The sequence below is a fragment of the Cyanistes caeruleus genome, chromosome 16 (genome assembly GCF_971803275.1).
Source record: "Cyanistes caeruleus chromosome 16, bCyaCae1.hap1.1, whole genome shotgun sequence".
Lineage (NCBI taxonomy): Eukaryota > Metazoa > Chordata > Aves > Passeriformes > Paridae > Cyanistes > Cyanistes caeruleus.
The window spans coordinates 13,320,102-13,334,165 of NC_141716.1; the positions used below are offsets into that span (position 1 = coordinate 13,320,102).

The window sequence follows — 14,064 nt, forward strand, 5'->3', positions numbered from 1 at the left end:
CTGAATTAGAGATTGATCACCCAGACCAATGATCGTGGGCAAAGATTTCTCTCAGCCTCAAGGAGTGACACTGAGGGACATGATCACTCCAGGGAGGAATCTGCAGAAGGGAGACATGTGCCATAATCCACTTTGGTGAGGTCAGGAGAACCCTGCCATGTGTGGAGCTTTTTCATTTGTCCTTAGGAAACTGCAACCTGCTTTATTCTGAGAGTCACAGAATCTCAGGCTGGGTGAGCTTGGAGGCACTTCTGGAGGTCACCTTGGGTCATTGTAGAGACAGACACACAACACACACCCACCCACCCACCCACACTTGAGTAGAGACAGCAACGGCTCCTCTTTATTACATTATCTCAAGTTTACGCCCTTAACAAAACGTGCTCTGAAGTCATTAGTTACATCGAAACAGCTCATTATATTCATTGGACAAAGCAATAGCTCATTGTATTTTATTGGTACAAAGCAATTGATGTCAATAATTAATTGGCAAGAGCTTACAACAGATTATTAAGGCACATATGCTCTCCTAAGGCATAACTGTCCCCTAACTGCAAATATCCCTTATGTATCTAATTTATTGGTTTGCATGCTAAAGGCCTTGCTTTCTTCCTTGCTATGGATAAACTTGTATTTTATCAATTTCTTCTTCTGCTAACCCAATTGATGAGCCTGCAGACCAGCTGCTAAGTCCAGCCACACTTCTCCCTTTTTGTATTTGAGCTACAAACACAGCTGTCAAGGGTTTTTGCAGGGCCCTTTGCTAAAATCCAAGCAGGCAGGGGAGACACAAAGCAATAATTACAATCACTAACGAGATTAGCAGTCCAGTCTTCAACAAAGATCCAAGCCACCCCGTGATGGCCCAGCCCTTGAAAAGATCATCTATCCGTCCTTCATTCACGTGTAATTAACTCTCAAGTTTGCAGTGCTTTTGTAGATTGATTCACTGTGATCTGATAAATTCATATAACACATTCCTTCAAAATCCTGACACCCATGACCATGTGCCAATAACAGAAAATCATAGTGGCTCCATTCTGCAAAGTGGCATGTCTAATGCTATCTACATCCATTAATAACCCACTTAAAGCTACAGATGTGTCATTGCTTTGTTTGGCTAGCCAACAACCAAGTCTATGTGTCGAGGTTAAAGTGTGAGCTGCAGCCACTCCAGGTGCCAGAACAGATGCAGAAATAACAGAACCAGGTCCCCAAAAGGCCACAGCATCCTGACACTGAGAAGTAAATGTGTGTCAAAGTGATCATGTTCTTCTTACCTCTTGATCTATCATTGTTCTGTTGGGTGTCAATAAGGTCAATCGCCCCAACCTGCAGGGACCTCCTGTTACTTTACTTGGAATACCAAACCAAGCACGATCACCACAGATTAAAAACACACCCTTTGGCAGCTGCAAAGGCACATGAGAGGCACGTGATGTACAGCATGAGGTAGAGTTACACCATCAGCTTGCATTTCTATATACGTCTAAGGCTGCATTTACATTCGGAGGTAACCCCCTTGTGGTCTTGTCTTTGTCCCTGTAACTAGACATTACACAAGCATCCATTTGCAATGATCCTAGCAATTCTAGTTCTTGTGGCTCAGCTGTAACCTGAGGCAAGAGGGCCTAAATGCTATCCTGGGAGTCTACATTATGTACAGGATTTCTTGATTTACAATTAAAAGCTTGTGAGGGACAAGGCCAGTTGTTAGGAGGAACACCAACAAGACATGTAGAGCATGGCTTTTCAGGATTGGCGATTGCTAAACACAGCGTATCCTGATGTACGGCTTTAGCCAGTGTCACTCACACGTTCCGTTTTGGCTGTGGAGCCATCCATCCTGTTCCTTCCTGTGTGCTCCAAAGAAGGCTTGACACAATGAGCAGGAATCCAGCGTGGTCCGTTTTCTGTGCAAACACAAGTATAACCCTTTCCCCAGGTTATTAAATCTACAGCACCACTCCATTGGCCACTTACCAAATCCCTCTCTGCTATAATTTCTATGTCCCCTGCTTCTCTGTTACCACTGTCCGCCCAGCTGCAGCCAGGGAAACAGGGGAGATAGTATAGCATAGAAAAGAAGAACTTAAAAACGAGGCCCTTTCCCTTAGCTGAGATGCAAGTGCAGCATTATTTCTTGGGGTCCCGTGGAGAAGAGCAGGAGGGAAAGAGCAAGAGCTATCGATAAGCACCCCTTCTTGAAGGCAGGGGGAAGAGGCTGCCTCACATTCACACAACCAATAAGGGGAACTGGGGAGAAAGAGATAAGGGAAAGAAGCTTACAATTCTACATTTTTGGGGGTACATTCTTTGCATCATACCATCCTTTCTAACTGCATTGCAACACCTCACCTGCACCCGAGCAGGCTTTTGCAACTCGGATTTTGAAATCAAAGTAGAGAAATGAGGAAATAAAGGAGGGCAAGAAGTTTTCTCCCTGTAGGATAAAACGTTTAACACATAAACTGCTTTGTGCAGTCGTGCCTGGGGGGTTTCTCCTTGCATTCCCCTTTTTTCTTTTTGAAGCTGATGCTTCAGAGTGCCATAGGCATGTTCAACAATAGCTTGTCCAGCAGAAGAATGAAGAATACCTGTATCATATACAATTCCCCATGCAGCCAAAAAATCTTGTGTTTTCTGAGATATATATAACAAGATCCATTATCAGTTTTTATTTTTGGAGGTACTCCTAGAATTGCAAATGCTCTTTGAAAATGACAAATAACATCCAAAGCTTTTTCTCCTGCATGTGCAGTTGCTACAATAGCAAAGTGAGAAAAGTATCAATAAATAGACATGTACATGCTTTAGTCTCCCAAACTCATCAGTCTGAGTGTCACGATCCGCAAGGTGGGATTCGTGATGTGGTTCTTTCATTCGATCTCAGTGTACAGAAGATTATCAGGGACTTAAACCAAGGACTTAAACAGCAAAACACACTTTATTGAGTGTTCATTAGCACTAACATGCGATAGAGGGAAAAGAGGAGAAAGCAAAGCATAAGAAAAAGAGAGTAAGGGGATTATAGCTACCAACGTCGAAGTCCACTCAGCCGTCCAAAGACGCAGAGTCTTCTGTCTGTTGGGGAGATCTCAAAGGAAGGTAAATTTGGGGTGTGATTTTCTAGTCTTTTACAAAGCGAGGGGCACAGGGCCAAAACCAGAGGAGATTGATGATGAATTCCATTGCGCAGGGGGAAGGTGTAGGGTCCAGAGCAAACCACGTCTTGCAAGCCTTTGCTCACCAGCAGGAACGAGGGCAGTGTACCGTGCAACCACCTGCAAACAATCACTTAGCAAACATCCACCTCAGCTAGGCCCAAACCCCTAAGCCAAGTCCCTTGCGATATTCAGGATCTCAGTCTCTGTCCTTGAGACGGTTGTGAGACAGGTGAGAGAATGTTCGGACCGTCTGTTGTGACGTTGTGACTGTGAGTTGTGTCTGTCTGCCAAAGTTGCAACGCTTGCAACCCTCTGGGCTTGGTCCCATAATACATAGGAACACGTGAACCGTGACTGTCAGGGCATACAACAAATCATTGAACGAGCGTCATTGTTACTAAGACCAAATTGTCGTGGTAATGCTTGAAAACCTTGATGGTCAAATGGATAAGATACCTTGTTGCCTGTGGTGAGGAACCATTAAGGCAACATTGGCAACAATGATCATCAAGAGCATCAGCATTTCCTTCAGTGAAAAACCCCGGGAGAGAAGTGTGACTGTGAATATGCATCACAAAATATGATTCAGTGCGTTGCTGAATTGTATCCCACAATTCCACCAACACATCAAATAAAGGTGGGTGATCAATTTCAGATAAAACAACTTGATCTAATTTTCCAGTCAAATTTGCTACATAGGCAGAATCTGTCACAATATTTACAGCTTGAGGGAACAATTGAAATGCAGTGGCCGTGGCTTTCAGTTCAACAATTTGCAGTGAACCAGTTTGATATTTTACCACAGGTTGCCAATTACCATTGATTTTCAATGCAACTGCAGTTTTTTCTGTTTTTCCAGAGCCATCTGTAAAAACACCGGGTCCATCTACAGGGCTTTCCATACTTAACTGCTTTTGGCCAACTGGTACTTGCTGAAAAAATTTCAGTGAAGAGTGACTTGGTAAATGGTAAGACACCTGCCCTGTAAAAGCAGCCATAGCAGCTTGTAATGTAAGCCTAGCAGCTTGTAAGTTATCACAGCTTGCCAGTAACTGTTGGCACAACACCACTCAAAGTACCAGTTCTGAAGAGGCAAAACAATTCTTTCAGGATCTTGACCAGTCAATCCAACACATTGTTTAGGACACTTAATAAGTTCAGCAATTAATTCAAAAAGACCAGGGGCAGTTTTTATAGATCAAAAAGGTAAAAATAGCCATTCTAACATATGTAAAGGATCTTCCCACTGATCACTCCATTGCACAAGAATTTCAAAAGAAGTCATTGCTACCAATCAAAACAAATAATCGTACTATTTGTGCCAATAGCTCAATGCGAGAGACAAATTTCTCAAGCAAAGCTTTGACAACCAATTCAGGAACAAAAAGGGCTTCTGGGGTCAACTCACGGGTATCAGTAGTGTTTTCTGACCCCTTTAACATTTCTAAATGTGGTTGCAATTGTGAATTGGTAAGTCCCAAGTAAGGTCTTATCCAATTAATTGATTGCCAGGGCTTTCATTTCTTCACGCGGGAACAGGAACGACACAGCACCAATATGATGATTGGATCGTTCATTTATTCTCTAAGTTTGGGTACATTTATACTGTACACAAATCTACACACAAGTATTTCTTCTACAATCGACTGCATGTGTGTTGTTCGTTGTCACTTAATTGTAAAAAGTAAGCAGGGAACAGAAACTAAGTGTAAAACTAAGTCACAGAGGCTTCTCACTCACGCCTGAGAAAGCATGAGAAAGAGTCCAAACAGCCCTTGGTAAAGGACAACAATCTACAGGTGTTGCTTAGGCAAGGGGCGGTGTTCCACTTAACCAATGATGGTGGGTATGTTGCTTTAATGGCCAAGGAGAGTTTTACCTCTCAGACCTTCTCGAACATGTGTATAAAAGAAGATTAAGAATAATTAACTTTGCTCTCTTGGACAATGCAGCTGAGAGAGTCACGTAGGGCTTCGCCGTTCCTGATATAGCGCGACAGCTGTTCACACACCCTTAGAAGCATTCTTATTGGATAATTACATTTGCGTATATCGGACCGCAACTTGTTCAATTTCTCTATTTCTCATCCTGTTTAGCTCTTTCTTTGTGTTCTCTTGCTGACCACGACTGCCCCTTCCCTGTCTGATAACCCTGCTCTTGTTCTTAAGTGTTCCTCTTTATGGTCAAATTTGTTCTAACACAGCCCAGACTCTTACAGCTCCCACTCTTTTCTTAAAAATTGGAGTAACTAAATGGTGCAACATTTGTTGAAGGCCTTGTAAAAAACAAGGAAGAAACAGCATAAAACTTAGAAATACAAGCAGTAACATTATTGCCCCCTTGATCAAGGTCTGCCACCAACCCTTTAAACCTAACCTAGCAAGCCAGTCGGAAATCTTCAAAATCTTCACAGCCGCGTCTGTGTGCTGACAACAAAAAATCCATAGCTGCGTGATTTTGCAAGGTAGCATGCCTAATACTATCAACATCAGTTAGCAACTCACTCAACATTTTCAAAATCTAATGAAGCTGTTTTTCTCCCCAACAGGCAAGAGGAGCTATATTTTTTTGCATTTATGGCAGCCGTTCCCCCTGGTAAAAGGAAAGATATTGCAATGATAGTTGCCAATGATGGTGACTGCACATTATCATTCTAAGCCTGTCGTGGTTTTAAAGCACCAGCTAAAAAATCACTAGAAAACTTACTTATTTCTTGCTGTGAGATATGGGTTAGAACAAGAGCAAAACAGGCTTAAAACTTACAAGGAACAAAGAAGGTTTCTTAACCTAACTACAAGAATAAGAAACCAGACTGCAACTTCTAGAACCCTTTTTCTTTACCACACAACCATTGTCTTGTTCACATGACAACACAGAGACAAAACCTTGGTGGTTAAAACAGTCCCAACTTTGCTATAGTCTCTTCATCAGTCTTTGTAGAGAAAAAGAAGCTCTCTTCTGCTGATTTATGGAGTTTTTCAGAAGAAAAACGTTTTCTAATGGTTTTCTATTTTTCTGATGCAAGCCACCCGGAGAACTCTGCCATCAGTTCTCTCCTCCCATTTCACACCACTCTGAGGTGTGCTATGGGCTAATGAGTCAAGAGCGGGTGTCATTTCAAGGATGAGTTATTCAAAGGCAAAAGTTCTCTTCATCTGTCTCTGAAAGCATTTCTGGAACCAGAAGTTTTCTCTTTGCCTCTTAAAGGCTGCAAATTTTTAACAACTCTCACTTCTCCATTTCTGTTCCAGCATCACATAAGATCACAACTACTTCACTATTTGCTTAAATCCACACTTTGAAATATTCTATTCCCCCCGCAAATACTCTTTCATGAATTAAAGGAGTTTTTTCAGAACACTTATTGTCCATCTCTATAGTTTTAGCAAAAGAATATTTCAGCTTATTAAAGCATCTCCTTATTTCTCTCTCCCGTCTGAAGCTTAATTCCTTTTTTCACTGTCTTTGATAGTTTATGTTGCCTCTTTACCTGTTGATCACACTCTCTCTTCCCCTCTCTCTGGGGAAAAAAAAAAAATATTAACCAGCAAGTCTCATCTGGGTAGTGAAAGGGTTCAAATCTTGCCCAGGCCTTGTAGACGGTCTTGTGATCTCTGCCGGAGCGGCGGCTGGAGCTGTCTGCGATGGAAGATTTTTCATGGCTGCTCTGGAGAGTGTGGCCACTGTCTCAGAGTGCTGCAGGTCAATGGCTTTCTTCTCTTTACTTGGCAGTCTCTGGTGAAACTCAGCAGTGGCAGAAACTGCAGCCAAGCCAGGGACCGGCCTGACCCAGCAGGCCTGCTGTACAAGGCCCAGCGAGCCCTCCGAGAAGGGGCTCCTGACGCTTCACACTCTCCGTCATCCCCGGGAAGCGCAGAACTCTGGCCAGCCCTGCTCCCCCCTGCGGCCTTGTCCGGCCTGGGTCGGGGGAGGAGGAGGCTGAACTGAAACCCTGTTACTTCTTCAAAAGCTGGAAACCAAAGAGAACCAGAAATTCTCGGGCTTAGATCTTAAGGTGGTGTTCACAGGTTGATCTCACTTTTCAATGGTGAAAACTACTGTCAGCTGTCAGAAATGGCCAGTTATTGGCCAGGAGAAAAACTCCCATCAGCCTCCAGCAGCCTGATCTTCCTTAGGTGTTTCCCTTTGTTTTCTTAAATGCTAATCCCTCACGGCTGGGTACACTGGACTTTACATTCTCTCCCAGCTGCCTACTTTTCTGTGCCCTCCTCTCTCATTCTACTTCCTTTGTCTTCAGGTCTTCAACCCCTCCCCTCTCCCAGCCCACAACAGCACCAAACAAACCAAGCAGAACATATCCAAACCACAAATGGCAACACACAGAACCAGCAACTTTCATTCTGTTATAAATGCATACTATGCTATTGGCTTTTCACAAGTATTAAGATGAACGGTGCATGTATAATGTTAGAATAGCTTTTGCGATGTCTTTTTCTCACTCTCCTGCTGTTAACTAGAACTGAGGCGTAGGTCAGAAGAATTTTAGACGTTAGGTTTAAGTCCTGTCAGAACGGGCAGGATAACCTCCAGTGAACAGATGAGGGGGCCCAGGCTGCTCTCAGCACTTACTGCCTGTGGAAGAACGAGCCATGGCCCAAAGTCAAAGACGATAAGAGAGAAATTAAATGCACAAAGTCAAGGAACACGCATGCTCTAGAAAGGTGGACCCAAAGAGTGGCCATGCAAAACATTTCCTAGAAAAGTCTGAATATGCATATAGTCCATACTGTACAAATGGTATATAAAGGGTGTTTCCAAAGCACCAGGTGTGCTCTTGGCAGAGAGCCAAGGCATCCAGCCCTTACTCTTTGCTTTATTTTCTGTCTCTTATTGTCTTTATTAAACCTTTTAAAATGTTACAGGAGAGTGAACCTCGTTTTTCATAATTCTTTCACCTAATAACCTTTTGGCTTCAGCAAAAAATATCACCTCATCTCTCACAATCCTATAAAGTCTTTGTTCTTCTTCCCAAAGTTCAGCAGTTTAGCATGAGCTTGGCTGAGGAGCAGCCCATGTCCATTAGTAAAGCTCACTGAAAAATATCAATTGATTTAGCCAGTTGTAATGATCATGGGTCATGTGTTTTACAGAGGGCGCATAATAAGAGGGACATGGATAGGTGGATCAGGATGTCTCGAGCACCTTCCAAGTACCCCAGCCAACAGGGAAAAAGAATGAGAAGAAAAGAAGGCCACTTGCTCCAACTGATTCAGAGAGATCCCATTGGAGACACGCCTAATGGACTCTTTCCCTTTGTTCGAATCACAGGACTTCTACAGGACTCCTCTGTCTCCTTTGTGGTCAGGAAGCTCTAGCGACATGACTTGTATGCTCTGGGCGCTGGGGGTAGCGGAGCTCCTCTACCTGGGGAGCGGGGAGAAGAAACCAGTACAAACCAGCCCAGACTGGGGCAGCTGGGGAAAATTCAGAGTCACAAGGAGCCACTGGGAGCGAGGCAGGGGAGGGGCGGCAGTGACCGGCGAGGGGAGGCCGGGGAGAAGTTCCCGCCTCAGCCGAAGCCCCTCAGTGATTGACAATGGGGGGGGCGGCTCCCGCCCAAACCGCGGGCCGGGAAAAGTGCCCTCAGGGATTGGCTGGGCGGGACGGGGGCGGGGCTGAGGGTTCCCGCCTTTGCCAAACTGCCCTCAGTCATTGGCTGGCTGGGAAAAGCCTCAAAACCTCCTCCAAATTTCAACAAAGCTGACAAAAATGGAATAAATTCCAATAAGTATGAAATATTTCAGGCTATCTTTTCATTACATTTAAACAGTGGAAGGTTGAAAAGGCAGCTTGTGCACTAAAACCTGGCAAAAACAAGAAAATGGGAGAACTCGTCCTGAGTGGCAGCAGGGAATGACAGACTGATCTGGCCATTGGTGCTGCAAGAGAGGGCAGTGGGGCTCTCGGGGATGCTGCCATGGAAAGTCTACACAGGAGTGTTGGAAAACCACTCCTGTTGCCCCAAGCCAAGGGAATGAAATGCTGAAGGTGTTTGCTGTCTCCTTCCTTCCTGATGCAGAGCGCATCCTCATGGCACTGCCTAAATCCTGCTTTGCATTGACTTGAAATCCTGGCTGCAGTTCTGGCAGCTCGTGCCCAAAGGAACACAGGAGTGGAGCTGCCAGAGGTCGGGGACGGGCAGAAAGGAAGCTGGGATGGGCTGAGCGAGCTGGGAAAGAGGCAGCGTCACGGGGGGCCCAGCCAAGGTCTGCAGCAGCCCGAGAGGCAGAGAGAGAGGGGGGCAGCACGTGCCTGCCCCTGCAGCAGGAGTCCAGATCTGGTATGAGAAGCAAACCAAGAGAGGCAATGGGTGAGTCTTCTTCTCCCTGTTTTGGCAGCATGAACGGGAATTGTGCCAACAGAAGCTGAGGGGTCTGGAAAAGAAGATGGAAACGGCTGCATCTGACACGCAGAGTCGGAAGAAGATAACCCAGGAATTGGAAGCAGAGAGGGAAGACATGCAAGAAGAGTTGGACCATGGGACTGCTGCTGCCTTGAAGAAGAGAGGAAGAGAAGAAATCAAAGGGACAGAGAGAATGGACAACTCCTGAGCGCTGCACTGAGGAAGAGCGAAATGGCCAAAGGGACTCTGAAGAAAAACTTTGTAATCCTGCAGAGAAAATCTCCTGACAACTGCATGGGCCAGTCTCATCTCCAGGTAGGCAGAGACACTGACCTTCAGTCCACTCCAATGTCCCTGAAGGATTCCAGTGATATTTCCCATAAAGAAGTGGGACTCTATATCCCTGTGAGTCCAGGCCTGCTTGGCCAAAGCAGCCCAAGCTGCGGCAGGCAGCCTTGTCTGTCTGCCTGGCCCCAGCCAGAGACCATTGACTGGCAGATTGTTTCCTGGCATGCCCAGAATGACTGCTACAGCTCTGGAGTTTGCTGTTCAGATCAGCTGCAGGCCAAATGCTGGGCATGGGGAGCTGCTTCTCCTGTGCCCACACAAGATCATGGCAACACGTGGGGATTTGGATTTGGTGTGGGAACGAATGGAGCAGGTGAGCAGGGCGATGGACTAAACCCAGCAGAGTTTTGTACCAAGAGATCTGAGCAGCAGCAGCTGCACTGCTGGTGCCTCGAGGATGCTTGCCAAGATGGAGATTTCTGAGGGACAGCTCTTGTGGTGTTTGAAATAAGGCAATCATCTCCCCTCTGAATCCCCAGCAGGCTGTTGGAGCACAAGAAGAGCAGCTGTTACGTGTCTCACAGACCATGCTGGAACCAAATCAGCCGGTTGCATCAGCTCAGGAAAAGACAGAGACTCCTGAACTAACCACTGAGCCCAGGAGAACTTTTGAGCAGGTAAAATGGGCTTTCTGTGCCTCCACGGAGCCTCAGGCTCCTCTGGAGCACAGCACGTTTGCCCAGGCAATGCTTTGCAGTGCCCTGCTTGTTTCCTTGCCTCTCCCTTTCCCTGCTGTGGGCACAGCCTTTTGTTCTGTCTCTTGCGGCAGCCCATGGCTTTCTCAAAGGCGCCTTCACTGCACTGTCTCCCTCCCTGGCCCTGCGTCCCTGGACACACCCTGGCCTCTCTTGTGCAGCCCCCAGCGAGAACTTTTTGCCCCCAGTGTCGTCTGGTGCAATTCAGGATCTCAGAGCAGAGATCTTGCATTGATGTCCAGAGGTTCTTTTGCCCCATGTTTGCTGACGGATTTCTGTGGCCCTTTCTCTCATCCAATGTGCAGGTGGAACCTGAGGGGAGAGGAATCAAAATTTTTAGGAGAGTGTTCCCACCACACTCTCTTAGGTCGCGTGTCCCCAAGTCTGACCAGCAAAATACCTTGACTTCTCAAAGAGAAGAGTTCTCCAGCAGCTCAGGGGAGCAGCAGTAGCCCTCCTGCTGATGCACAGCCTGTGGAGCAAGGGGTCAGTGGCCCAAATGTGTCCTTTGGAAATGAGAGTTGGGTTCCTCACTGCTGTTGGAACTCGCTCTGCTAGACCTGTGGGGGCTGAGGGATGTACGTGGGAAGGGTTTGGCAGCCTTGGAATGGACTTGTTGATCATCTGAGCTCTGTTCAGGGCCAGTCTGGGAGCCTGTTCCTTTCCCCTTCCCCGAGGGCAGAGTGTTGGTGAGGGCTGCAGTTGGAGGCTGTGTCTGCCCTGACAGCCGGTACCGTGGGGCTGTGGATGCTGCTGCCAGCGTGGGCTTGTCTGAGCCGGGCCTTGTGCCTCTTTCAGGTGTCCCTGCTGCAGTCACAGCTGGCCCGAGACCGACAGCACCACCTGGAGAGCTGTGCAGGGAGCAGGCACGAGACACTCCCGTCGAGTCACAGGGAGCAGAAGGGATCTCCTTGCTTCCTAAACTTCTCAGAGAGGAGCCAGGATGCAGCTGGATGTAGAATTAGCCTTAGAATTTGTCAGTAGTTTATGTTTAAAGGATAGTTATAGGTGTAAGTGAACTTTATACAACAGTGTTCCATAGGATGTAGGATGTATTTATAGACAAATAAAGAGGTTGTTATGATCACGATTAAACTAAAAGATCTTTATCAGAATTACTTACTACCCAGTACAGGGTATATAATTATATATACCTTCCAAAGATAGATAGATATAGATATATAGATATATAGATATATAGATATATACATAGATAGATAGATAGATAGATAGATAGATAGATAGATAGATAGATAGATATAAAACTTCCAGTATAGTGCATTGTATTTGAAGGAGCTTTGAAGCAATTCTATTCAAGCCCGGAAAACCAATTCTGAATTAGAGATTGATCACCCAGACCAATGATCGTGGGCAAAGATTTCTCTCAGCCTCAAGGAGTGACACTGAGGGACATGATCACTCCAGGGAGGAATCTGCAGAAGGGAGACATGTGCCATAATCCACTTTGGTGAGGTCAGGAGAACCCTGCCATGTGTGGAGCTTTTTCATTTGTCCTTAGGAAACTGCAACCTGCTTTATTCTGAGAGTCACAGAATCTCAGGCTGGGTGAGCTTGGAGGCACTTCTGGAGGTCACCTTGGGTTATTGTAGAGACAGACACACAACACACACCCACCCACCCACCCACACTTGAGTAGAGACAGCAACGGCTCCTCTTTATTACATTATCTCAAGTTTACGCCCTTAACAAAACGTGCTCTGAAGTCATTAGTTACATCGAAACAGCTCATTATATTCATTGGACAAAGCAATAGCTCATTGTATTTTATTGGTACAAAGCAATTGATGTCAATAATTAATTGGCAAGAGCTTACAACAGATTATTAAGGCACATATGCTCTCCTAAGGCATAACTGTCCCCTAACTGCAAATATCCCTTATGTATCTAATTTATTGGTTTGCATGCTAAAGGCCTTGCTTTCTTCCTTGCTATGGATAAACTTGTATTTTATCAATTTCTTCTTCTGCTAACCCAATTGATGAGCCTGCAGACCAGCTGCTAAGTCCAGCCACACTTCTCCCTTTTTGTATTTGAGCTACAAACACAGCTGTCAAGGGTTTTTGCAGGGCCCTTTGCTAAAATCCAAGCAGGCAGGGGAGACACAAAGCAATAATTACAATCACTAACGAGATTAGCAGTCCAGTCTTCAACAAAGATCCAAGCCACCCCGTGATGGCCCAGCCCTTGAAAAGATCATCTATCCGTCCTTCATTCACGTGTAATTAACTCTCAAGTTTGCAGTGCTTTTGTAGATTGATTCACTGTGATCTGATAAATTCATACAACACATTCCTTCAAAATCCTGACACCCATGACCATGTGCCAATAACAGAAAATCATAGTGGCTCCATTCTGCAAAGTGGCATGTCTAATGCTATCTACATCCATTAATAACCCACTTAAAGCTACAGATGTGTCATTGCTTTGTTTGGCTAGCCAACAACCAAGTCTATGTGTCGAGGTTAAAGTGTGAGCTGCAGCCACTCCAGGTGCCAGAACAGATGCAGAAATAACAGAACCAGGTCCCCAAAAGGCCACAGCATCCTGACACTGAGAAGTAAATGTGTGTCAAAGTGATCATGTTCTTCTTACCTCTTGATCTATCATTGTTCTGTTGGGTGTCAATAAGGTCAATCGCCCCAACCTGCAGGGACCTCCTGTTACTTTCCTTGGAATACCAAACCAAGCACGATCACCACAGATTAAAAACACACCCTTTGGCAGCTGCAAAGGCACATGAGAGGCACGTGATGTACAGCATGAGGTAGAGTTACACCATCAGCTTGCATTTCTATATACGTCTAAGGCTGCATTTACATTCGGAGGTAACCCCCTTGTGGTCTTGTCTTTGTCCCTGTAACTAGACATTACACAAGCATCCATTTGCAATGATCCTAGCAATTCTAGTTCTTGTGGCTCAGCTGTAACCTGAGGCAAGAGGGCCTAAATGCTATCCCAGGAGTCTACATTATGTACAGGATTTCTTGATTTACAATTAAAAGCTTGTGAGGGACAAGGCCAGTTGTTAGGAGGAACACCAACAAGACATGTAGAGCATGGCTTTTCAGGATTGGCGATTGCTAAACACAGCGTATCCTGATGTACGGCTTTAGCCAGTGTCACTCACACGTTCCGTTTTGGCTGCGGAGCCATCCATCCTGTTCCTTCCTGTGTGCTCCAAAGAAGGCTTGACACAATGAGCAGGAATCCAGCGTGGTCCGTTTTCTGTGCAAACACAAGTATAACCCTTTCCCCAGGTTATTAAATCTACAGCACCACTCCATTGGCCACTTACCAAATCCCTCTCTGCTATAATTTCTATGTCCCCTGCTTCTCTGTTACCACTGTCCGCCCAGCTGCAGCCAGGGAAACAGGGGAGATAGTATAGCATAGAAAAGAAGAACTTAAAAACGAGGCCCTTTCCCTTAGCTGAGATGCAAGTGCAGCATTATTTCTTGGGGTCCCGTGG

At 45.6% G+C, this 14,064-nt stretch overlaps 2 pseudogenes; both read right to left on the bottom strand.

The window, feature by feature from the left end:
* Nucleotides 1-688: 688 nt before the first annotated feature.
* On the bottom strand, nt 689-1,940 carry LOC147650224 (uncharacterized; annotated as a pseudogene).
* Nucleotides 1,941-12,252: 10,312 nt separating this feature from the next.
* Nucleotides 12,253-13,847, bottom strand: LOC147650225 (uncharacterized; annotated as a pseudogene).
* Nucleotides 13,848-14,064: the final 217 nt, after the last annotated feature.